This window comes from Scyliorhinus canicula, chromosome 7 (assembly GCF_902713615.1).
Source record: "Scyliorhinus canicula chromosome 7, sScyCan1.1, whole genome shotgun sequence".
Classification (NCBI taxonomy): domain Eukaryota; kingdom Metazoa; phylum Chordata; class Chondrichthyes; order Carcharhiniformes; family Scyliorhinidae; genus Scyliorhinus; species Scyliorhinus canicula.
Genome location: NC_052152.1, coordinates 164,580,623 through 164,603,719, shown reverse-complemented (window position 1 = coordinate 164,603,719; position 23,097 = coordinate 164,580,623). Strand labels below are relative to the sequence as shown.

The 23,097-nt window shown below is 50.8% G+C and overlaps 1 protein-coding gene across 1 annotated transcript in view; it reads left to right on the top strand.

Annotated features, from left to right (window-relative positions):
- LOC119969496 (fibronectin type III domain-containing protein 11-like) overlaps positions 1-21,120 on the top strand; it is a 289,739-nt gene extending 268,619 nt beyond the window's left edge. Inside the window, exons 2-3 of the transcript XR_005461387.1 lie at positions 19,842-20,027; positions 20,492-21,120. The gene's annotated coding sequence lies outside the window, so the exon portion shown is untranslated. The remainder of the gene's footprint in view (positions 1-19,841; positions 20,028-20,491) is intronic.
- Positions 21,121-23,097: the final 1,977 nt, after the last annotated feature.

Genomic DNA, 23,097 nt, shown 5'->3' with positions numbered 1-23,097 from the left:
AGTGACAATGGCACACAGTTTTTTGGTCAGGAGTTTGAGGAGTACTTAACGATGAGTGTTTTTCCACTCATCCATAAAAGCTTTCGCCAAAGGTTTGTTCAGTTTTTGAAGCATGCACTGAAACCCACCAAGGACTAAGGTCCTTTACATCATCACTTAAACAGTTTCTTGGCTACGTATCGCAAGACCACACATGCAACCATGCAGATTTCCCCAACTTTCTTACTATTGAAGAAGAAGCTGAGGACTACCTTTGACTTACTCCTACCTGAGGAGATCTCTGACATAGTACAGCGAAACCAACATTCGCAGACTTTGAGATGAGAAAATAACTGAAAGAAACGCTTGTTTCAACAAGTAGAGAAAGTGAGAAATGGGTTCCTGCAATTGTATTGGCTCAAACTGGTCCAATGTCTGACATCTTGCAAACAGGAGATGAGTTAGGGTGGAGATGATACTTGTTATCTCCACGTATTGATGTGTTAGCGCCATGTACAACAAAACTACTTCAAGTGGAAACCACATAGCCAGATCTGGTGAATCTACTGAAGCAGAGATTGCCAAGGAATCCACTGGTGCTACTGGTAATCCTTCTGCAAAAGAGAATATAACGCCTTCCAGGGTAGAGTCATCCACAAACCAACCTAAGAATACATCTAAACTCAAGAACAATTAAATCGCTGAAGTGCGCAGGCAAGCAGTGTGGAATAGACACCCACCAGATTTCCTTTCCTATTGACTGTATTACCACTGTGTAATAATGGAATGATTGCCCATGTATATGTAAATGACTTTGTAAAAATACCATAGTTATTTGTTGTGTGGAACTTGACAAGTAAAGGGGGAGGGATATTATATCTGTGGGTTGATATTGTTGTGCTGTGGGGACTTCTGGTTGCAGCTATGCGGAGCTAAGTCACACGTTCGGCAGCTCCCGCCAGGAACGGACTTTTGGGCTCTTTTTAGGGCCCCCAGCGGTACTTTTTCAACGTTTCCCGACGTGGGAAGGAGTCAGCAACATTTCGCCAGTAGTATATGGCCTGGACCAGGAGTGGGGCGAGTAAGAAAGTGATTGCAGCGCCAAAGCAGAAGCGAGGGAAGAAGCACAAGATGGCGGCGGGTGGAGACCAGGAGGCATGGAGGCAGTGGGCGCAGGAGCAGCAGGAGACTCTCCAGCGCTGCTTCAGGGAGCTTAAAGCGGAGCTGCTGGAGCCGTTGAAGGCTTCAATTGACAAGCTGCTGGAGACCCAGATGGCCCAGGGGGTGGCGATCCGAGAGATCCGACAAAAGGCCTCCGAAAGAGAGGACGAGACCTTAGGCCTCGCGGTGAAGGTGGAGATGCACGAGGCGCTCCATAAAAAATGGCAGGAGAGGTTCGAGGGGATGGAGAACTGGTCGAGGCGGAAAGATCTGCAGATCCTGGGCCTTCCGGAAGGGCTGGAGGGGTCAGACATGGTGGCCTATGTGGTCATCATGCTAAATTCGCTGATGGGAGCTGGGTCCTTTCAGGGGCCCCTGGAGCTGGAGGGGGCCCACAGAATATTGGCAAGAAGACCCAAGCCGAATGAGCCGCCACGGGCGGTGCTGGTGCGGTTCCACCGGTGTGCTGACCGGGAGTGTGTGCTCAGGTGAGCCAAGAAGGAGTGGAGCAGCAGGTGGGAGAACGCGGTGGTACAGATCTACCAGGGCTGCAGTGCGGAGGTGGCAAAGAAGAGGGCCGGGTACAATCGGACAAAGGTGGTGCTGCACAGGAAGGGAGTGAAGTTCGGCATGCTTCAGCCGGCGCGTTTGTGGGTCACCTACAAGGACCGACACTTTTACTTTGAGTCCCCGGAGGAGGCGTGGGCCTTTGTGCAGGCCGAGAAGTCGGGTGCGGGGGTCTGCATGTAACTGTGTTATATTTTGAGGGGGGGTTCTCTGTTTAATGTTGGTTCTTTGTTGTTTTCAGGGTGGGTGGGGCACTGTTTTCTGCTTGGATTTGTTGGATGGGCTCGAGGAGGGGGGCAGACCTGCAGTGTGGGGGTCTGATGGTGTGAAGGGGGGTTGGGGCCCCGTGAGGGGACCGGGCCGGTAAAGGGTGCTGCTTTAGAGGAGGTGGGGTCGGGCAGGTGGAAAGTGTGGGCTTTTTCCCGCACTGAGGGTTGACGGGGGCGGGGCCGGAGCTGGGAAGCGCGGGCTTTTTCCTGCTTGAGAGTGCGAGGGGGAGGAGGAAAACCTGCTGGTGGACACTGGGGAGGAGGGGAAGCCCCACGCTGGGAGGGGTCGGAGGAGTGGCGGGAGTGGCCGGGATCAGCAGGAGTCAGCTGACTTGCGGGAGTGCAATGGAGGGAGCAACGGGGCTAGGGGGGTCCTAGCTGGGGGGGGGGGGGGGCTACCGGGTTGCTGCTGGAATGGCCAGGAAGGAGCTGGAGTATATAGAGGGGGTCGGGATGGGGGTTCGCCGTCGTGGGGAACGGGCCGAGTGGAGGGCGCAGGCACGGGGCGGGCTGAGGAAGGGAAATGGCTAGTCGGCGGGGGAGGGGGGCAGGTAGCCCCCTGATCCGGCTGATAACCTGGAATGTGAGGGGAGTGACTGGGCCGGATAAACGGGCCCGCGTGTTTGTGCACCTGAACGGGCTGAAGGCGGATGTGGCCATGCTTCAGGAGACGCACCTGAAGGTGGTGGATCAGGTTAGATTGAGGAAAGGATGGGGAGGCCAGGTGTTTCATTCGGGGCTGGATGCAAATAATCGGGGGGTGGCGCTCCTGGTGGGGAAGAGGGTGTCGTTTGAGGCATCGAATGTGGTGGCAGACAGCGGCGGGAGGTATGTGATGGTAAGCGGCAAGCTGCACGGGGTGCGGGTGGTGCTGGTCAATGTATACGCCCCGAATTGGGACGATGCGGGTTTCATGCGGCGCATGTTGGGCCGGATTCCAGATTTGGAGGTGGGGGGCCTGATAATGGGGGGGATTTTAACATGGTGCTGGATCCGGCACTGGATCGATCCAGATCCAGGATGGGTAGGAGGCCAGCGGCGGCTAAGGTGTTGAGGGGGTTTATGGACCAGATGGGAGGGGTGGATCCATGGAAGTTTGCGAGGCCGAGGGCCAGGGAATTTTCATACTTCTCCCATGTTCATAAGGCCTATTCCTGGATTGATTTTTTCGTTATGAGTAGGGCGCTGATTGCGAGGGTGAAGAATGCTGAGTATTCAGCGATAGCCATTTCTGACCGTGCACAGCTCTGGGTGGACCTCAAGCTGGGGGGGGAGAGAGACCAGCACCTGGTTTGGCGCTTGGAGGTGGGGCTGCTGGCGGACGAGGAGGTGGGCGGGCGGGTTCGAGGATGTATCGAGAGGTACCTGGAGGCCAATGACAATGGGGAGGTCCGAGTGGGGACGGTCTGTGAGGCGCTGAAGGCAGTGGTCAGGGGGGACTTGATCTCCATTCGAGCCCACAGGGAGAGGAGAGAGCGGAGAGAGAGGGAGACGCTGGTGGGGGGAGATGGTGAGGGTGGACAGGAGATACGCGGAGGGTCCGGAGGAGGGATTGTTGAGGGAGCGGCGTAGTCTCCAGGTGGAGTTCGGCTTGTTGACCACCAGAAAGGCAGAATCTCAGTGGAGGAAGGCACAGGGAGCAGTGTATGAATATGGGGAGAAGGCGAGCAGGATCCTGGCGCACCAGCTCCGTAAGCGGGATGCATCCAGGGAGATTGGTGGAGTTAAGGATAGGGGAGTGAATGTGGTGCGAAGGGGGGTAGAAATTAATGGGGTCTTCAGGGACTTTTATGAGGAACTGTATCGGTCCGAACCCCCAGCGGAGGAGGGGGGATGGGGCGCTTTTTGGACCAGTTGAGATTCCCGAGGCTGGAGGAGGGGCAGTTGGAGGGACTGGGGGCGCCGATTGAGCTGGAGGGGCTGGTCAAAGGGATAGGGAGCATGCAGTCGGGGAAGGCGCCGGGGCCGGATGGGTTCCCGGTCGAATTCTATAAAATGTATGCAGACCTGTTGGTTAGGACCTTCAACGAGGCAAGGGAAGGGGGGGCTCTGCCTACGACGATGTCTCGGGCGCTGATTTCCTTGATCCTTACGTGGGACAAGGATCCCCTGCAGTGTGGGTCATACAGGCCGATCTCGCTGTTAAATGTAGACGCCAAGCTGTTGGGGAAGATTTTAGCCACGAGGATAGAGGACTGTGTGCCGCAGGTTATCCACGAGGATCAAATGGGGTTCGTGAAAGGGAGCCCGGCGGAGGATTCTTCTTCTGTGGAAAGATGAGGCCCCCAAGCGTGGAGGCCTGGATCAACGATATGGCGGGGTTTATTAAATTGGAGAGGGTGACATTTGCCCTGAGCGGATCAGTGCAGGGGTTCTTCAGGAGTTGGCAACCATTCCTAGATTTCCTGGCAGAACGGTAGAAAAAGGCCAACAGCAGCAGCAACCCGGGGGGGGAGGGTTGTCTCTTTGTTTTGGGCTGAAGGGACGTGTATATTTGTTCTTTGCTAATGACGGGCGTTAATTTATTTCTTCCTTTTTGTATACACGGGCGGGGGGTGGGGGGGGGGGGGGGGGGGGGGTTGTTCTTTCTTTTCTTAGTATTTTTTTGTTATTGATATTTTGTGATAATTTGAATAAAAATTATTCCAAAAAAAAGATATTGTTGTGCTGTAGCTCGGTCCCTTTAAGAGTTGAGTCACGTAATAGTCTGTGGCAGCCTCAGCTACATTGTGGGCTTACAGTCAGTCTAGACCTAGCCTTTGTACAGTTAACAACCATCAAATAACCCTCTGATGATTATTACATTCAATCCACTTGTTTCAGAAATTCCCTTCTTTTATCCTCCAAGTACAATACACAACACCACCCAGAAGCAGCAGAAAAAAGCTGAAGATTGGCTGCTGGTAGGGAATAAGTATGCATAATTTTTAACAACCACTGATATTGAGGAAGGTGCATAAATGCAAATATTAAAAGGCCTCCTTTTATTTGATCCACGTAACCTTTGGAATCAAATACCTAACGTGATAAACAATTTTGAATCAGTCACTCAATAGATGGAACTTCACTCACATGGGTAATGCAAAATGTAATTTTGTTATAATGGTCAGAACAGCCATCATTGCACATCACCAAAGAAAATTGAAGGTGGAAGCAATTTCCAATCATTTCTGTGTTACTCACATGCAGTGAAGCTGATGACACGTTTTTCCTTTGTTATATTGTTATATTACAGCACAGTCCTGATACTTAATAAATTGCATTATTATGTTTTCCATTTTTTTAAGCAAGTCAACTCGGCATAAGTGCAATAAACAGTATTCAAGGAGGCTTGGCTCTGATCTTGTAACAACACAATTACTACCCTTCATTATACTGTCAAAACACACTCAAACAAGCAAAGTCACCCAGAATATGCAAATATAAGTAAACTGAAGATCTAAAAGTACAAAGAATAGTTGTGTAAACCATGCTTTTACTATCGTGCACATACATTGCTTTTAATGCAACACTTTTGTTGCCATTTGCAACAAAACACAACGTTATTTTTGAGGCCATAGCATTAAATTGAAATTTACCATTAGCAAGCATTTCCAGTTCATTTGACTTTACTGAAGAAAAATGCAAAGTATAATGCATTACGGTCACAGAGTATCTTTTCCTCCTTTGTCGTTGTTTTAAGAGGGCTCCCCTCTTCATGTCGGGCAAGTAATCAACTTCAGACCATCCTGAGAATAGATCAGCAAGGACCTGATGTTGTTTCCCATTCCACTCAAATATATCTGCAATGGTGAGTTGCCATTAATGATCCGGGACCTCATGGAGGTGTAGTGGTTCTCTGCGTTGCTGAGGCTTGAGCGCATTGCCTGGTACACATCTGGACACTTCTCCCTCTGGGTGGGATTCTCTGCCGGCAGGATTCTCCATTCTGCCGTTGCCCGGGGGTTTCCCAATGGCGTTGGGCTGCCCCACAATGGGAAACCCCATTGACCGGCCGGCGTAACGGAGAATCCCGCTGGCCGGTCGGGGCAGAAATGTGACGCGGCGGGGCGGAGAATCCAGCCCTCTATGTCACCGTGCATTGAGGGCCAATACATGGTGTCCTTTGTCCTACACCTTATTGCTTCCACTCCCAGGTGTCCTTGGTGGAGTTGCTGGAAGTATACCTTTTGCAGAAAGCTGGGGATGATGAACCCCTGGCCATGTCATAATAGTACAGTATTAGTATTAACTCCTCTCTCATGGCATAAAAAATGTGGAGCTCATGGGGAAGCTCTTTTGACGTCACGGGCCATTCTTTCATGATGGCATAATGTAGCTGCCTGCATGTGTATCTATTTGTAGGGCAGCTATGAGTTCCTCAGTTTTGCAGTTTGACAGCACTCGAATTGTCATAATATTAATATCCTCATCATGATCTGCATGCTCAGTGGTGGATAAGTAAGCCCGGAAGAGGGCATCGGCAAGGTATAACTCCTTAACATGCTTGGAGTTCATGCTGAGTTTGTCTCATTGCAGCTTGAATATCATCCACTGCAGGCGTGGTGACGTAGTATGGAGGAGATGTTTAAGGATAGTGATGAATGACTAGTGATCAGTTTTAACATTGGCAGGACGGCCATCGATGAAACCATGGAAATTCTGATATTGCAAAGGCTAGGGCAAGTAGTTCCTTCCCGCTCCGGGTAGATTGAATGTCCATGCCAGTGAGAGTCCTTGATGCAAAAACCACTGGTCTGCCATTCTGGATGCACACTGCTCCTAGTCCATGCTGACAGGCATCTTCTGCTGAGTACAGGTGCTTGTAAGTCAAAGTATTGTAACACTGGAAGGACTGATGGCAGATGTTTGAGTTTTCTTAATGCAGCATTGTGCTGCTCCTGCAGCCCCATTCTGCATCCTGGTGGTGAAGTTGATGGAGGAGTCCAAATCCCTTGTTGTAAGAGAGAATGAACTTTGATAGATAATTCAACCTGCCGAGGAAATTATCCAGTGCATGCTTGACTCAGGAGTGAACATTTTCTGTGTAGCCATTGTCTTATCCAGATCTGGCTATATACCATCAGTGGTCAGCAGGTGGCCCATATAGGGGACCTGGCTGACTCCGAATGTGCATTTGGCAGGGTTGAGCTTAAGCTGTATGGTCCTGATTCATTTGAGGGCCAAGCACTGAGGTGCAGCATGTTCTTGCATTGTATGACCCCAGACCAAGATATCACCAACGATGATTTCACAATGTTGCCCTGCCCATGAACCATTTTAAGACTCCACTACCGGTGGAGATATCATAGGGCGTGTGGAGAAACCAATATCTGCTCACGGGGTTCATGAATGTAATTAGCTTCAAAAATCCAGCGGGATTTCTCAAAACCACACTTTCCAGCCAGGGTGCTGAAAAGTATGAGGGCTATGACCTTCTCAACTGTCTTCATCCGATGGTGGGGTCTCAGAATTGCTTTATTTGGGTGAACTAGGTTGATGCAGAACCTGACTGTGCCGTCTTTCTTTACCACAGCTGTCATTGCAGAAACCGACTCTGTGGCCTCACCTATGGGGCTATGACATCCAGTCTTGTCATTCTTTCCAATATGTCGACTACCTTCTGTTTCATGGCAATGGGTAATCTTCTTGGAGCACAGACAGCGGGCGTTACTGAACTGTTCAGCCTCATGAGATATACGATGGGCAGCTTCCCACTAATGTCGCAGTCAAACAGATCTTTGTGTTCTGTCATCTTTGGTGCTGTAGGGTGTGTACATCTGGCCCAAGAGAGTTTAGCCCCAGTGCAATGCTGTCCCTGAGACCTAATGGCAGTTTGACGTCCTGGTTGACCATGTAGAACTGGAACTTTCCCTGTGTGCAGTGTAGGATGACTGTCTTCCGTGTGTATGGTTTGTTCACCACAGGCAATGAGAATTTCTTTGTTGATAGAATCTTGTGCAGCACAGGCCTCATTTTCCCGCAGAAGCAGCCTTGACAATACATTGCATTTTTCCCCAGTGTTGATTTTGATTCTAAATTTGGCACTACTGTGAGCAATGTTTAACGGTGTGAATATTTCATCATTTTCATGATAAAGTCGACACTTTCACATTAGAATGTTTTAAGGGGTTTGATGCTCTGATTGTTTTGATTTATCTCCAGCACATTTACTTCGTTCACGTTCTGAACCTTGGAGAGGTAGCCAGCTGTATTCTGACTTGTAGTAGGGGACGTTGCTGTGGCTTTAACCGACAACACTTGACAAAGTGATTCCATTTGCCAGAGCCATTGATTAAATGCAAAGCACGTGCTTTTTTTTTGGGGAGGGGGGTTTGTCTGCTGCAGTTTGGGCAGGGTGTGTTGTGTTCCAAGAAAACTTTCATTTCTCTCCTTAATATTAATATTATAATAATCGCTTATTGTCACAAGTAGGCTTCAATGAAGCTACTGTGAAAAGCCCCTAGTCGCCACATTCTGGCACCTGTTCGGGGAGGCTGGTCTGGGAATTGAACCCGTGCTGCTGGTCTTGTTCTGCGTTACAAGCCAGCTGTTTAGCACACTGTGCTAAACCAGCCCCTGATCCTTGGGCTGCTCTCAGACTGGTCTTTCGACATGCAGATACTAATAGCAGATTCTAATGTGTGTTTTTCTCGTAGAGCAACTGCTTGCGCACAGCATCGCTTTATATTCCACACACTGTAGTTTCTTACAATGAAAGAGAAAATACTGGAATATCTCAGCAAGTCTGGCAGCATCTTTAGGGAGAGAAAAGAGCTAACGTTTCGAGTCCGATGACTCTTTGTCAAAGCTAGATGCTGAGATTCCAGCATCCGCAGTAATTTGCTTTTATCCAGTAGTTTCTTACAAGTTCATCCACGAGAGTAACGAGTATGGAATTTCTTGCCAAAAGTTTCAATGTTGGGGCATTGTCACGATCCATCAAGTTTCTGGTTACTGGTGTTAAAAACGTGTCTGTCCACGCTGACAATTTTTACGGGAGCGTAATTTAAAAAAGAAAATTACCCCAGTGTCCTCTTGGTCATCCTCCCCCTGGAAGGTGAAGGATTTAGACTTTTTGATTGTCTCTGGGTCCGTTAGGTTAAACAGCATGTCTGCCTGTTCTTTCTTTGATTTATTAGAGAGACTGGCATGGCACTGCTTTTCAAACTTTTTCCAATTATCAATGATGTTCGTACCGAAGATGCACTAAAATCCTTGTGCCATCTTGGCCAGCTCCAGACACCATGTAAAGTTGCTGGGTTGTGTAGGAATGATAACAAAGGATGACAACTTAAACGGTTTACTATGAGATCTCCAGCAGCTCTCACGGTCTGTAGCAGACTGGTGAGAACTCCCGAGCCACCGACACGTCACTCTCTATGTACAGGTCATACCAATATATACATGGATACAGATTCTACAAAAACATATTTGCTTGTAGTTTAGTATCCCATTATTGCCCACCCCATGCACACACTGTGCTTCAATACACCCATCTGTTGGAATGTCCTGGAATGCCTATGCCACTACCCAATGGGATTTAGGAACATGGGGCCAGTGCAATTAAATCAACAGTGCTCCAGTTAATCAAGCAGATCGCCAATACCCCATATGACAGGACCAACTTGTGCAGCACTTTCCCTGTGGACACATGAGTCAAATCATGGAGCTGGTGGCTGGCTTCTTTTGAGCATATGCAGAGGGTATCAGACTGCATGCATGTAGAAATCCAAGCACCAAAAGACCAACCACCAGTTTTCGTTAATAGGAAGAATTTCACTCCATTAATGTCCAGCTGGTCTGTGATCATCACAACAGGATCATGCAAGTCTGGGCCAGCTTCACAGACGGTTGTCCTGATGCCCTTTTTTCTGCAACAATCAACCATCTCTCCACTTTTCAATCTTTCCAGGGATGTTAGAGGGTGGCTCCTTGAGGAGAAATAAAACACGTATTTCTCCTGTCACCAGGCTACGTTCCTTTATTTTTTTGAAAATGTGATTTTTCAATTTCCAACTGGCTGAAAATTTTGCAATTTGCAATGAGGCAGAACAAATTACTTGAAAATTCAAGGCCACATTTCAACGTGAAGGTGTAAAACAACAAGCTTTCAGACCCATCAAAACTAATCACTGAAGGAAGAGACATTAAAATGCAAAGTGTTGCATATTGAATCAACGGCTGCCATGTAGACTCACCCAAAACCTCTTGGAAATACACAATGAGTGAGTTATCACAGGCCAGGCTACAGCCAGTGTAGGGAGATTGCAAGTGTCACAGGTAGCATCAACAAAGGCAGAGAAAACAGGCTGAAATGCTGCACTCTCTCTCTCTCTCTTTTTGGAACATGTATATAGCTTTGTGTGGAAGCAGAACGTTACGAGTAACCTGCAAGTGAATCAAAATCGCATAATAATTGCAATATCTTCTATATCTGACTGCATCTATGAAATCAATTAATCCAATCTACCACAATGTTTCAAAACCTGCACTACCAGGACAATCAAAGGATACTTAACCCTACATTCTTTTAACTTTTTTTTGGACCCGAACATCTCTTATTTCTGACACCTGTGTTCATGTGATGTGAATTCTTATTTTTTTCCCCTCAGGTGTAGTGGTTAATACATTTTCTCTTTCTTTAACTGAAGAAAACCTTGTTTGATTGGCTCCTTATTGCTCACTGTATAAATAGTCAAATGCATTTGTCTGTGTGGAGTTTGCACGTTCTCCCAGTGTCTGCGTGGGTTCCCTCTGGGTGCTCTGGTTTCTAAAGATGTGCAGGTTAGGTGAATTGGCCATGCTAAACTGTGCCTTAGTGTCCAAGGATGTGCAGGTTAAATGGGTTGGCCATTGTCAATGTGCGGAGTTACAGGAATGGGCCGTGGGGGCAGTATATAACAATCTCACCCAGGAGATAAAAGTTGGCCCAAACCTTCCCAAGACCTCAAACAGTTACTTCCACTCAACCCAATCAAAGCCTTCTCTGCTTCCAAAGAAATAATTGCTTCAAGAGCAACCAAATGTTACTTGGCAACTGGGAACCGCGTTTAACTCTAAATAACTTTCAAAGCAAAAGTGTCTGGATAGGTCTAAGACTTTTACAATATAAGAAAATGAGCCATATAATTTCATATTTCAGAATACTGCATCCAGAGAGGCGAACACTACAAACTGATATGCCAAATGTAATTATTTTAACATCAAGGACAATTGGAAGACATTTACTGGCCCCAGCATGATGGAATGGGAGCATGGTGGCTAGTAAAATACCAAGGAGCCATGGATAGGGAAGGCAGCCTCCCGCAATCCCTGCAATCCCCCCCATGAGCATTGCTGGCAGGCCACGTGTTACAACCAGCATGCTCTTCTTAAAGGCTGGCTGGTTCTTCAAGGAAAGCTGCACTTAACAATTTTTATGCAATGCCAATTATTGCAAAATGAATCACAAAGCAGACAGAGGAGTCTGCATTAAAGGATGTGGCACTGGAGACACTAATTGTTCAGCTGAGCAGGAGGAGAGATACCATGCATCTCTGGTGGGCAGGGGACTCTCAGAAGAGAGTGAGACAGGTGGCAAGTTATGTCAACTCCCAGACGCCGTGCCTGCAGCAGTGTTACAAGAGGCCTGATGATCTCCCATGGTGATCAACTTTAGTAAATCTGTGAAACTTCACTTGACATCCCCAATGCAGCACAACACCAGCCTCTCACTCTGTTCAATACACCATACCCCCATCACTCAGCCAACACCCACCTCTCGCTGCCTCCAGATATGTCAACTAGGACAGGCGCATCACCCAAACACAGTGCCATACAACGTGTGGGCAGCACGGTAGCACATGTGGGCTTCGAGTAGGGGGTTAATAAAGGTGGGACCTGGAAGGGAGGGTGCTGGCTTTTGCACATGTGTATAGTTTCATGTACATTGTTTATTTTGTTGTTACAATACCAAAATTACCTCAATAAAATGTTTATTTAAAAAGAACTATTATCTAATTCCTAACCCCCCTTTTAACTGCCCCCACCCGTTACACATACAAGATAGACAAATACAGAAGGGAGCGAGGGGTGGAAAGAAAACATCCCCCCTGACTGAAGCCAATTAATGCCTGTTGCCGGGCAGAATATGGCTTTTCGCCAATCCATTGGCCACTAACCAACCAATCGAACCAAATCCCTTTGAGTTTTCAGGTGCCAGAAAGTCTGAGTTCTTCTGTTAAAAATCTAAATCTTCATAGCACAGTGGACTGTTTTGCAACGTTTGAGTTCCTCTGTTCCTCTGCTCGACTTAAAGGTGTACGTCAATTAAATATCCAAGGATCAAAAATGATAACGACAAAGTAAAAGATATGGGAAATAAGGAAGGGACCTCAGAGAATTTTAATGTTGATGACATTTCCTGCCCCTTCTCAAAACATGGCACGACATGACGCAATTTCGCAGTCCCAGTTTCTTGTTAACATTACGTCAGAGTGTTCTATTGACTGATGCATGGTCTGCCTCTATGAATGTTTTCAGAATGACTCGTGACTTATGCAATATATTTTAGATGAATTTGGAAAAAGGATACTTTAAAAACCTTTGCAGAGAATGAGTCAGTAACAATTAGAGATCATGGTCGGGATTCTCCGACACTGCGGCCAGGTTGAGAATCCCCGGGGCGGGGGGAGGGGGGGGGTGCGAGAATCAAGCCACACCACCCCGATGGCGGCTTGCCGATTGTCCGGCATTGATTTTTGGGTGCCCACGGGATCGCTGCCGTGCCAGTCGGGGGCCATTGGAAGCCGTCCCCCCCCCCTCCCCCCACCCCGGCAATTTTACGGGCCTTGACGGGCTGAGTGCCTGCCGAGTTTGGCCGAGTCCCGCCGGCGTGCATGACGTATAGTCCCACACGGCGGGACCTGGGAGTTCGGTATGTGGGGCCATCCTGGTGGGGGGGGGGGGTTGGGGGATCTGACTCCCGGGGGGTGGCCCCATGGTGGCCTGGCCCATGATCAGGGCCTACTGACCGGCAGGTGGGCTGGTTCCGTGGGGGCCTATGTTCTTCTGCGCCGGGCCCCTGTAGGGCTCCGCCATATTCCCCGGGGCCCAGTGCGGAGACGGGAACCCACGCTCATGCGCAAACTTGCGCCGGCCGTGGCGCGACAGCATTCGGGCGCTGGAGCTGCGGAGACCACTCGGACGCTGTAATATCCCCCTGGGAAGGGGTGGATAGCTGCCAGGTGAGGCCCGTTGACGCCGGAGTGGCTCGCGCCACTTTTCACGCCAGTGTCAGAACTTGGCCGCAGGATTGGAGAAACCCGACCCATAGGTTTAAAATCATTTGCGGCCGCTCCCATCCTGTGGGATATTAGGGTGTCAACAAATGAAACAGCGATTTAAATGGCCTGCCGCATCTGCTAATGGGAGACAAACCAGGGCAGGACAGTAAAACCCTGGCCATTAACATATAGGATCTAGACTGGGGATGAGGATAATTCTATTCACCAAAGAGCTGTCACTAACAGCAATGGTGGTGATGGCTGATTCCACAAATAATCTTAAAAGGAAGTTGGTCACTTGAGGATGAGGAATTTACGAGTTGCAGAGAAACAAAATGTGGCACTGTGGAACTAAATAAGGCTGTTCTTATAACGAGCCAGCACAGACATAACATACCACTTGGCCTCAACAATGTTGTAATTTTCTACAATTCTATAATTCCATGATGAAGAGCACAAAGCTCACCTCAAGCCTATTTTATCCATTAGGTACTGTGTAGGCGATTTCACCTCCTTCCAACCCTTGTCCCCATTTCATAAAAATGCCGACGCTAAGTAAAATAGGTATTTCAGAAATTGTCACTAAAAATTACCTTAGATCAATCCATGAGTAAGTAAAGTGAAAATACCTGCAAAACTGCTGCACATCTAACCCACAGTCACTTACCTGTCTGATAGCTGACTTTAAAAAATGGCAATTAGCTTGTCAAGGATAATTTTAAGAAGAGAAGTAATCTCCTCTCCTGATAAATACACAGTTAACATTAAGGTGCAAAATATAGTACAATACCATACACTGGGGGCAGGATTCTCCAACCCCCCCCCCCCACCCGGGTCGGAGAATCGCTGGGGGCCGGTGTCTATTCCGCCCCTGCCATGTCCCAAAGTCTCTGACCGGTAAAAAGCCGGTGAGGCGTCAATCCCGTCGCCCGCTTGGGAGAATGGCGGGGGCTGGCGGGAGGCTATGGACTCCGGTGCTGCCCGTATTCTCCCGGCCGGATGGACTGAAGTTCATCAAAACAGCTATTTAACGGTGTCAACCAGTGCTGATGGTTGACGCTGTTCAGCGTGGAGGTAGGTCACGGCGTGGGGGGTGACCGCAGGAGAAGTGACGGCGTGGCCACAGTCTGTGGGTAGGGGGAGAGGGGGAGGGGGGTGGGGGGGAGGGGGGATGATGGGGGGGTGGGGGCGGATGGGGGTGGAGGGGTTGGGGGGGCTTGGGGGGAGGTGAGAGCCAGTGCCGGAGAGGGGGGGAGAGTGCTGGGGAGGGGGGGAGAGTGCCGGAGACCGGGGGAGAGTGCGAGTACCGGAGAGGGGAGGACAATGCCAGAGAGGGGGGGGAGAGTGCGAGTACCGAAGAAGGGGAGACAGTGCCGGAGAGGGGGGAGAGCGCGAGTACCGAAGAAGGGGAGACAGTGCCGGAGAGGGGGGGAGAGTGCGAGTACCGAAGAAGGGGAGACACTGCCGGAGAGGGGGGGAGAGTGCGAGTACCGAAGAAGGGGAGACAGTGCCAGAGAGGGGGGGGGGGGGGGGGGGGACAGTGCCGGAGAGGGGGGGGAGAGAGCGAGTACCGAAGAAGGGGAGACAGTGCCGGAGAGGGGGGGAGAGAGCGAGTACCGGAGAGGGGGGGACAGTGCCGGGGAGGGGGGGGGGAGAGAGTGAGTGCCGGAGAGGGGGGGGGGGGGTGAGGGACAGTGCCGGAGAGGGGGGGGAGAGAGCAAGTGCCGGAGAGGGGAGGTGAGGGACAGTGCCGGAAAGGGGGGGAGAGAGCAAGTGCCGGAGAGGGAGGTGGTGAGGGACAGTGCCGGGGAGGGGGAGAGAGAGCCGGGGAGGGGCGGGAGAGAGCGAGGGGAGGGGGGAGAGCGAGTACCGGAGAGGGGGGGAGAGTGCGAGTACCGGAGAGGGGGGGACAGTGCCGGGGAAGGGGGGGGGAGGTGAAAATGAGGTCGTCCGCCTGGCCAGGTGCCATGCTCCCACAGTCGCGCCCATGCAGCCCATGGCACCTGGCTACCCGGGGGGAGGGTACGGACAATGATGACATGTTGTCGCCCCCCCCCCCCCCTTGCAGGCTGTCATGTTTTCTGATCAGCCAGCGATGTTGGCCACCATGGCGGCAGCCGCTATTCTACATGTTGCCCTGGAGGAGGAGGAGGAGCCTGGCAGAGAGGTGGCGCAGGCTGCCACAAAGGAGCATGCCGCAGAGGGACAGGCGGCAGGCGCCCAAGCGACAGGACGAGGAGGAAGAGGAGGTGGGGGAGCACGAAGAGAAGGAGCACGAGGCGAGGGTGGAGGACGCCGTGGCGCCATGGCGACGGAGATGCCCGAAGAGGCCCCGTGTGTACCGGCCCCATTCGTTGTTCCAGGACCTCACGGACCGGGAATGCAGGAGGAGACTCCGGATGAGCCGGGAAACTGTGGCACACATCTGCCACCTGCTGGCATACCTGGCACCGCGTGGCACTGGGGGACATCCTCTCCCCGTGTCCGTCAAGGTTATGGTGAACCTGAACTTTTATGCCACGGGGTCATTCCGGGCACCGAGTGGGGACCTGTCGGGCATCTCGCAGACATCGTTGCACCGGTGCATCCGGGCACTAACAGACGCCCTTTGTGCCATTGCGGACCGCTACATCTGGTTCCCTGTGGACCGGGCGAGCCAGGATGCCCGGGCCGTGGGCTTCTCTGCTGTGGCCGGTTTTCCCATGGTCCAGGGCGCGATCGATGGGATGCACATCGCCGTGCGGCCACCTGCCTGCAAATAACAGGGCCGTGTTCACCAATAGGAAGGGGACCTATTCCATGAACATTCAGGTGGGCTGCCACCACTGCATGATTATCCTGCACGTCTGCGCCCGGTACCCGGGAAGTGTTCACGACTCATACGTGTTGTCGCGGTCTTACATCCCCGGCACGTTCGAGGGATGCCACCCCCGGCTGAGGGGCTGGTTGTTGGGCGATAGGGGTTACCCGTTGCGGTCGTGGCTGATGATGCCTATACGGAGGCCACAGAGTGACGCGGAGAACAGCTACAATGATGCCCATGCAGCGACAAGGGGTGTGATAGTGAGGTGCCTTGGGCTGCTGAAGATGCGTTTCAGGTGCCTGGATATCTCTGGGGGGGGGGCCTCCAGGTAGGGTCGGCCACATCATTGTGGTGTGCTGTGTCCTGCACAACATAGCCCAGCAGGGGGGCGATGTGCCGCAGGCAGAGGAGGGGGAGTGGAGGAGCAGGAGGAAGAGGCGCAGACCTCCCCAGATGAGGGAGATGGGGGCAATGGTCAGGGCTGACGGGCTGGATATGGGTGGGTGGCTGCCCACCGTTACCGGCTGGGCCAGCGGGCACGGCAAGGCTGATAGCCGCCCTGTTCACTGACTAGGGGGCTTGCGAATTGGTGAGTATGGCCACAACCGCACACCATGGCAACCTCCGACCAGCCTCACCCCCCTCACCCACCCTGCACCAACACCCTAACCGCCCCCTTGACCCACCCAGCACCAACACCCTAACCCGCCTCCACCCCCCACCAACCACCCCCAACCCCCCCCCACCCACCACCAACCACCCCCACCACCCGCATGCACACCACCCCTCCATTGCACATCCACCTGCGGCACAACGGGCCGAGCTCACACGGTCGCCGGTGGAAGCGTGTCTATTGCAGGCCATGGAGGATGATGACAACCCGATCTGCGATGAGCTCCTGGCTACACATCGTTGGACAATGTTTGACCCATGGCCACAGTACCACCATCCACCCGGACCATCCCTGCATGCGGCCGTGACATTGCAGCGCACGGTCCCATCCTCTGCCCGGGGGGATGGAGAGGGCAGCCAGGTTGGGGGGGGGGGGGCACACTCACCTGTGGCTGATGTAAGACCACCCATCACTCACACACACTGGCGCTCAACGTACATGACACCCCCGCACGCTTCAGACAGAGCACAAAGGCAGCTTCTGTAGGTGTGAAAGTGATTTTAATTACAAACTGTCCATACACGTGCCCTAGCCCCAAAACCCCGTCTGTGCCCTGCACCCGTGCCAACTTACACAGTGACTAATTGTTTGGCCTTACGGGCCCTTTGACTATGCTTAGGTTGTTCTCCAGAAGGTCAGGCAGGACAGGAGGTGGACTCCTGTGATTCCTGCCCTGTGACTCTGGATCCCTTTGGCGGCCGTTTCCTGGGGCGGCCCGGCCTTGATGGGCCAGGCTGCGGGTCGGGCTACTGGGATGGCGAGCTGCCAGCCTGTCCTGTCCGCTGCCGACCAGATGCACCTGGGACGGAAGGGGGGAGTCCGATGTGCCGCGGTGTTCCGGGACCTCCCCTAAAGGGGGACCCGGAACGGGCCCCAGCACCTCCTCCTCCCTCGGGGTGCCCAATAGCCCCCAGGCCGCTACATGAGTCGGGGATGCGAATGGACCCGCCATCCGATGCCCCCCCCGACACCTGGCGCTGCCAGTCCTGGAGGCCTGTGCTGGTATCGACAAGGGTCTGCAGGTTTGCAGCCATGGAGCTGAGGGAGTTGGCCATCCCTGTCTGTGTCTGGGCGACGCCAGCCAGCACTTGGGCAATGGCGTCGATGTCCTCAGCGATGGCCTGCTGAGACTGGGCCATTGCCTGCAGAGACTGGGCCATGGCCTGCTGAGACAGGGCTACGCCGTTGAGCGCCTCTGCCATCTGCCGCTGGCTCTGGCTCATGGCTTCCTGTGAGAGGGAAGCCATGTCCTGGGCCACACACGCTGCCCTCACGGAATGCCCCAGGCCTCGCATCCTGCTCCCCATGTCTGATACTATCGCACCCATTGCCTCCACCGCGGTTTCGGCCTGAGTGGCATGCATGACCGGCAACACTCCCGGCTCCTGGACGCGGGTGGACTCCTCTACCTGCGTCTGCAGCCGCTGCAAGCCAGCCATCATCCTCTTCCTTCGTCTCAGGTTTTGTGGCTGCACCTGGTCTATGGGTGGGTGTGGTAACTCAAGGAACCCGTGACCCGTCTCGCTTGTGCCAGGATGCCCTCCGACCTCCCGGCCCCTCTGCTGCTCCGACCTCCACCTGCTGTACCGGTACGGCTGTGTTGTGCGCACCAGTGAGTGTACCAGAAGTGTCATCACTAAAGTGCCCAACCGAGGTGAGTGTCTCTGCGATGGTGGAGGGTGTTGGAGAAAGCAGTGGCGTTGTGGCGTGCGTATCGTCAGACTCCGAGTCCATCGTCCCCTGGGGAGGCGCCTCGTCTCCACCCGTCCGCTGTGTTTCACTGTCCTGTCTTCCAGTCTCAGGTGTCAGTGTCCTGGGTAGGGCTGTCCTGGGTAGGGAAGTTCTGGCTCGGCTGCGATGGGGACCTGTGGCTGCTCCCCTCGTCACTGGGTGTCACACGCCTGCGTCGCCGCACCCGCACGAGACGGGGGCGTCGTCTCTGTGGTGCTCCAGGTCTCTCCCTCTCTACTGGCTGCCCTGGGGGGGCCTGCGGGCACGGACAGGTCCACAGGGGACAGGTGCCTCGACGTTTAGTCCTGTAATACACAATACAGCATGCATGGTTAGACACGTGGGCGGTGATCGGGGAGAGGGGGATATGGGAGAGGGGGGATGTGGGGGATATGGGGGAGGGGGTATATGGAGGATATGGGGGAGGGGGTATATGGAGGATATGGGGGAGGGGCATATGGGGAGGGGGGATATTGGGGATATGGGAGAGGGGGGATGTGGGAGAGGGGGGATATGGGGGAGGGGGGAGGGGGTAGGGCCGTGGGTGGCTCACTTGCTGGCGGGCGAATGACGTCACGCAGCTGCTAGCCCATTCGGGCCCGGAGATTTCGCGACCTTTGAGGGGGCCCGACGCCGGAGTGATCTGCGCCGCTTTTGGCGCCGGGTCCCGACCATCGTGCCGGTTTTCGGAGAATTCCGTCCAGGATTTCTGAATTGTGAATTCCAGTGCTAAGAATTTTTTTTTCACGAGATCTTTACATTTTATTGTTTTGTAGGGAGAATGGTGACGTTACGAATCTTCAACCCAGCATTGGAATTAATCTTTCTGAATGGAGTGCATGCATTGTGGCAACAAATTCTCTCCTGGCGATTGAGTCTCTAACCAGGTTGTGCAGACACAAAGAAATCCTGCTCACTGCATCATTACACATTCCAGGGGAAAAATAGATAACTAATAGCTGATCTTATTGAAGTTCCTGTTCACTAGAAGTTGCTGAAATAGAATCCAGTTAAATCTGGTATCAGCTTTCATTCTAAATTAAAATATTCCATACATATAAACGGCATCTGAACATAAAAGATAATGAAATGCTGGGCAGAATTTAACCAGTGCTGGAGTCAGAACCATTACTTCTGCTTCTGTGTCAGGAGTCACCGCCCACGTCATTCATATGAACATTTAATGAGCCAGAAGCGGGCATGTGAAACACCTACAAATGTCAGGGGTGGGGGGGGGGTCAGGTTTCCATGAAGGATCCTGCCATCAGCTGACTCTTTAGCAGGTCTGGGTGGGCTATTATAGAGTGGCTGGATGTGCAAGGAGGCTCAACACCAAGGTCATTGCCTCCATGCCCAACTCTATTTGCTCCATGGTCGGTTAATTTGCTTTCACAATCCTCATTCTTTTGCAGCTCTTCGTAAACCTCAGCTGTCCTTGAAGTAACTCCCCCGTCACTTCCCATCGCACTGAAATCTATACTCACCTGACCATGGCAGCCTGGATAGAGATTGCAATAGAGTTTAGCAACCATGTGATTCACCCAAGATCATGGTAATAGTGCCAGAAGAGTGCCAATCGCCATCTTCGATCTGCCCCGGTAAGTGTCATGGTGGCATGGGACTGTTTCTCATGTGGGCATCAGGCTACATATTGTGAAAAGTACAAAGGGGCTTGGCAGGTGAATGCATGATCCACAAGACTGCATGGCACTTCCTCGGTTGAAGCCTGTGACAGTTTGGCTTCACTGAATGATTGGATATAATCTAACACATCAAGAGGCCAGTATGTGTGATGGCGCTGTGTACAGTCAAGGGGGTCAGCAGGACAAAAACAGAAAATTCTGGAAAAACTCAACAGGTGTGACAGCATCTGTGGCGTGAGAACAGAGCTAACATTTCAAGTCTGGATGAAACAAGATGGGAAGCGGGATGAGAAGGGGGATGAAAAAATGAATCAATGGTCGAATTGAAAATAAATTGATAGAACTAATAATGGGGAGAAGGTGAAGGATGGAGTTCACAGTGTAGTTGTCAAGTACTAAATCTTCGCTCTTTCCTGCAGGATAAGCAGACACATACCCTAAAGGAGACAAGGAAGATGGGCAGAGGAGTGCCTGACCCCCAATGTTCTCACCACTGTTGGAGGAACATAAAGGTTGAACTAGTGCTAATGGCAAGGCTGGACTGGCAAAGCAACCAACTGAGAATGCATTCGAACTGCAGCTGCCATGATAGGTGCTCAGACCATGCAAGAAATTGTATTGTGCTCCTAGATTCTACGGACCCTTTTTGTGTTTTGCTTTGTTCTCCTTTGCCGGTGCCCCTAATTCAGACCTTAGGTCTCAGCCACATGTTAAGTTGCCACCTTTTATTGCCTGTGATCAAATGTATTTGTATGTAACCCCCAGAAACAATGGTTTGGTTATGTTAGTTACAGTGCTCCACCAGCGGCTGTCATCCCCCAACCCCCTTACTCTCCTTTGTGTTTAATGTATTGATTGTTTAATTTAAAAGAGTATATTTGTACGTGAATGTGTGTATTTTCTGAGCCACGGGTTGACTCAGTCAATTTAAATAACTCAGCAGCAAGTCTTTGGGTGTCAAAAAAATGAAGAAAGTTACTTTATTTCGCACACACTTGCCCTGAAGGTTAAAGAGAAGCTGGATGTTACTCACATGACTCCCGCACACTATCACACACACAATAAACAATTAAAAGTAAAACAGTAATTATGAAAATGGAATTCAGCTCAGTCTCTATTTTATTGTGGGCCTGATGTTTCTTGGTTGAGTTGATGTTTTTGCTGGAAGTGAAGCCCCAGAAAAGCATCTTTTGTTCAAAAGAGTGATATGGCACAGCTAGGGCACATGTCCTGTGTAAAGAAGTGCAATTGTATTTCAATTTTCCAGATATTTTTTGCAAAACAAAAATCAAAGGTACACATGCACTCCTTTATTCACACACTGAAGTTCATCCACAAATTTATCCGTTGGCTACAATTTTCTCCTTCATTCTCTTTTCTTACAAATCTCAGTTACATTTTATTTGGCAACTATTTATTGACTTCAGTGCCCCAGATGGTACTTTTGCAAGACATGTTTCACGTGCAGTTATTGGCTGAGGACAGGTCAGAAAGTCTTCTGGTTCTGAAAGAGGAATACGTTTGACCAGGCTGGGCTTTGTATGATAGTCTGAAAAGTAGATCATCCTGAATATTTGTCTGGGGAACGTCAAAAGCCTTTAATGGCTGTTTCCACAGTCCATGAGTCAGTTAATTTCGTTTTTAGTTCACTGAGGACTTGTATTTCGAGGGTAATGGTGGGAGTGCATTGCTTTAGACTCCTGCGAGGCCTCTTGAGTTTTCCCTGTCACTTCATTATCAGTTATCTGGAAAGTTGAGCTGTTGCATTGAGGTGTATTTGAGTTGTGAACCTGATCCTTTGGCCATTTTGTCGGGTATTGCTGGCTTAGCCTCATTTGAACTGTCCTTGCGGCTGACACAAGTACAGTTTAACCTAAGACATATTTATTTTCCACTTTTGGTTACTTTGGGGACGGTTTGCTCCATGTTCGCTCCATGTCCTTTAGGTCAATACTGCCCAATACTACTGGCTGGCCAGCTTCTGCTGCACTGTCTTGCAGTTTTTCGACTGGGTGAAGCATTTCACTGTCTGTCTACCGAAAGAAAGTCTCTTCTAACCAGATCTCTTCATTCTTTTTAAATTCCACAGGTACTCTCTTGACACATTTAAACTCTAAAAGCCTAACCTCGGCTTTTTTAACCTATCTGGTTTCCATCTTGACCCTTTTGACTTTGATAGATCCTCTGTAAACTTCTGGGTTTCCTGACTTCCTTCCATTTCGCTAATTATTTTTGGCTCTATTGCCCCTTGTAGCATGTTAGGGTCTTATTCAACTTTCTGCAGCTGAACATTATTTTTCTGGCTCCCTCTGTTTCCCCAGTCCCCTTGGACTGCCTTTTACCTTCTGGGCACTGAACCTGGTTTCATACTCAGTCATTTCCGAACAATGTCTAATCCAGCTCACTGCCACTATCCTCATGACACACTGGAGGTGAATTTTTACAAGAGGAAACTTTAAACATGTACCAGTAACTCCCTTTACTCTGGTGTTTGTTGTGGTTTTTGGTGGCACATCAGCAATCTCTGCTTCAAGCAGTGTTTGAAAATACCCTGGATGAAGAAAAATAGTTATTTATTTCCCTGGAGCTTGGGAAGTACACAAAATCATTGTCAGGCTTTGCAGGAAGCCTTGGTAGAAATTTTGTCCAATCTCCCCATCCCATTTAAGTCTTGGCCTGGTTCCTTCTTTTTGCGGGTTTTGTTTATAATTATTATGTTTCTTTTGAGATATCTTGGATAACTTTCCTTCATTCACATCCAGCCATTTGCACTGCATTGCCACCTGCTGTTGCAGTTGGGTAATGTGTCAGCATTTCCAAATAGCTCTATTTTAAAGCTTTTCAACTGCTTCTCAATCCATTCTTTCTTCTGCGCTAAACTCACCAGCTCATGCACTTCATTACACTAACATGTCAACAACCATCTTCTAGTTTTCTTGAATATTTCCGCCTTTGGCTTGGGGTCTTCTGTCTCCCTAGCTCTGGGGTATTCTGTCTTCCACGGTGCTTTATTGGGGTGCTCTGC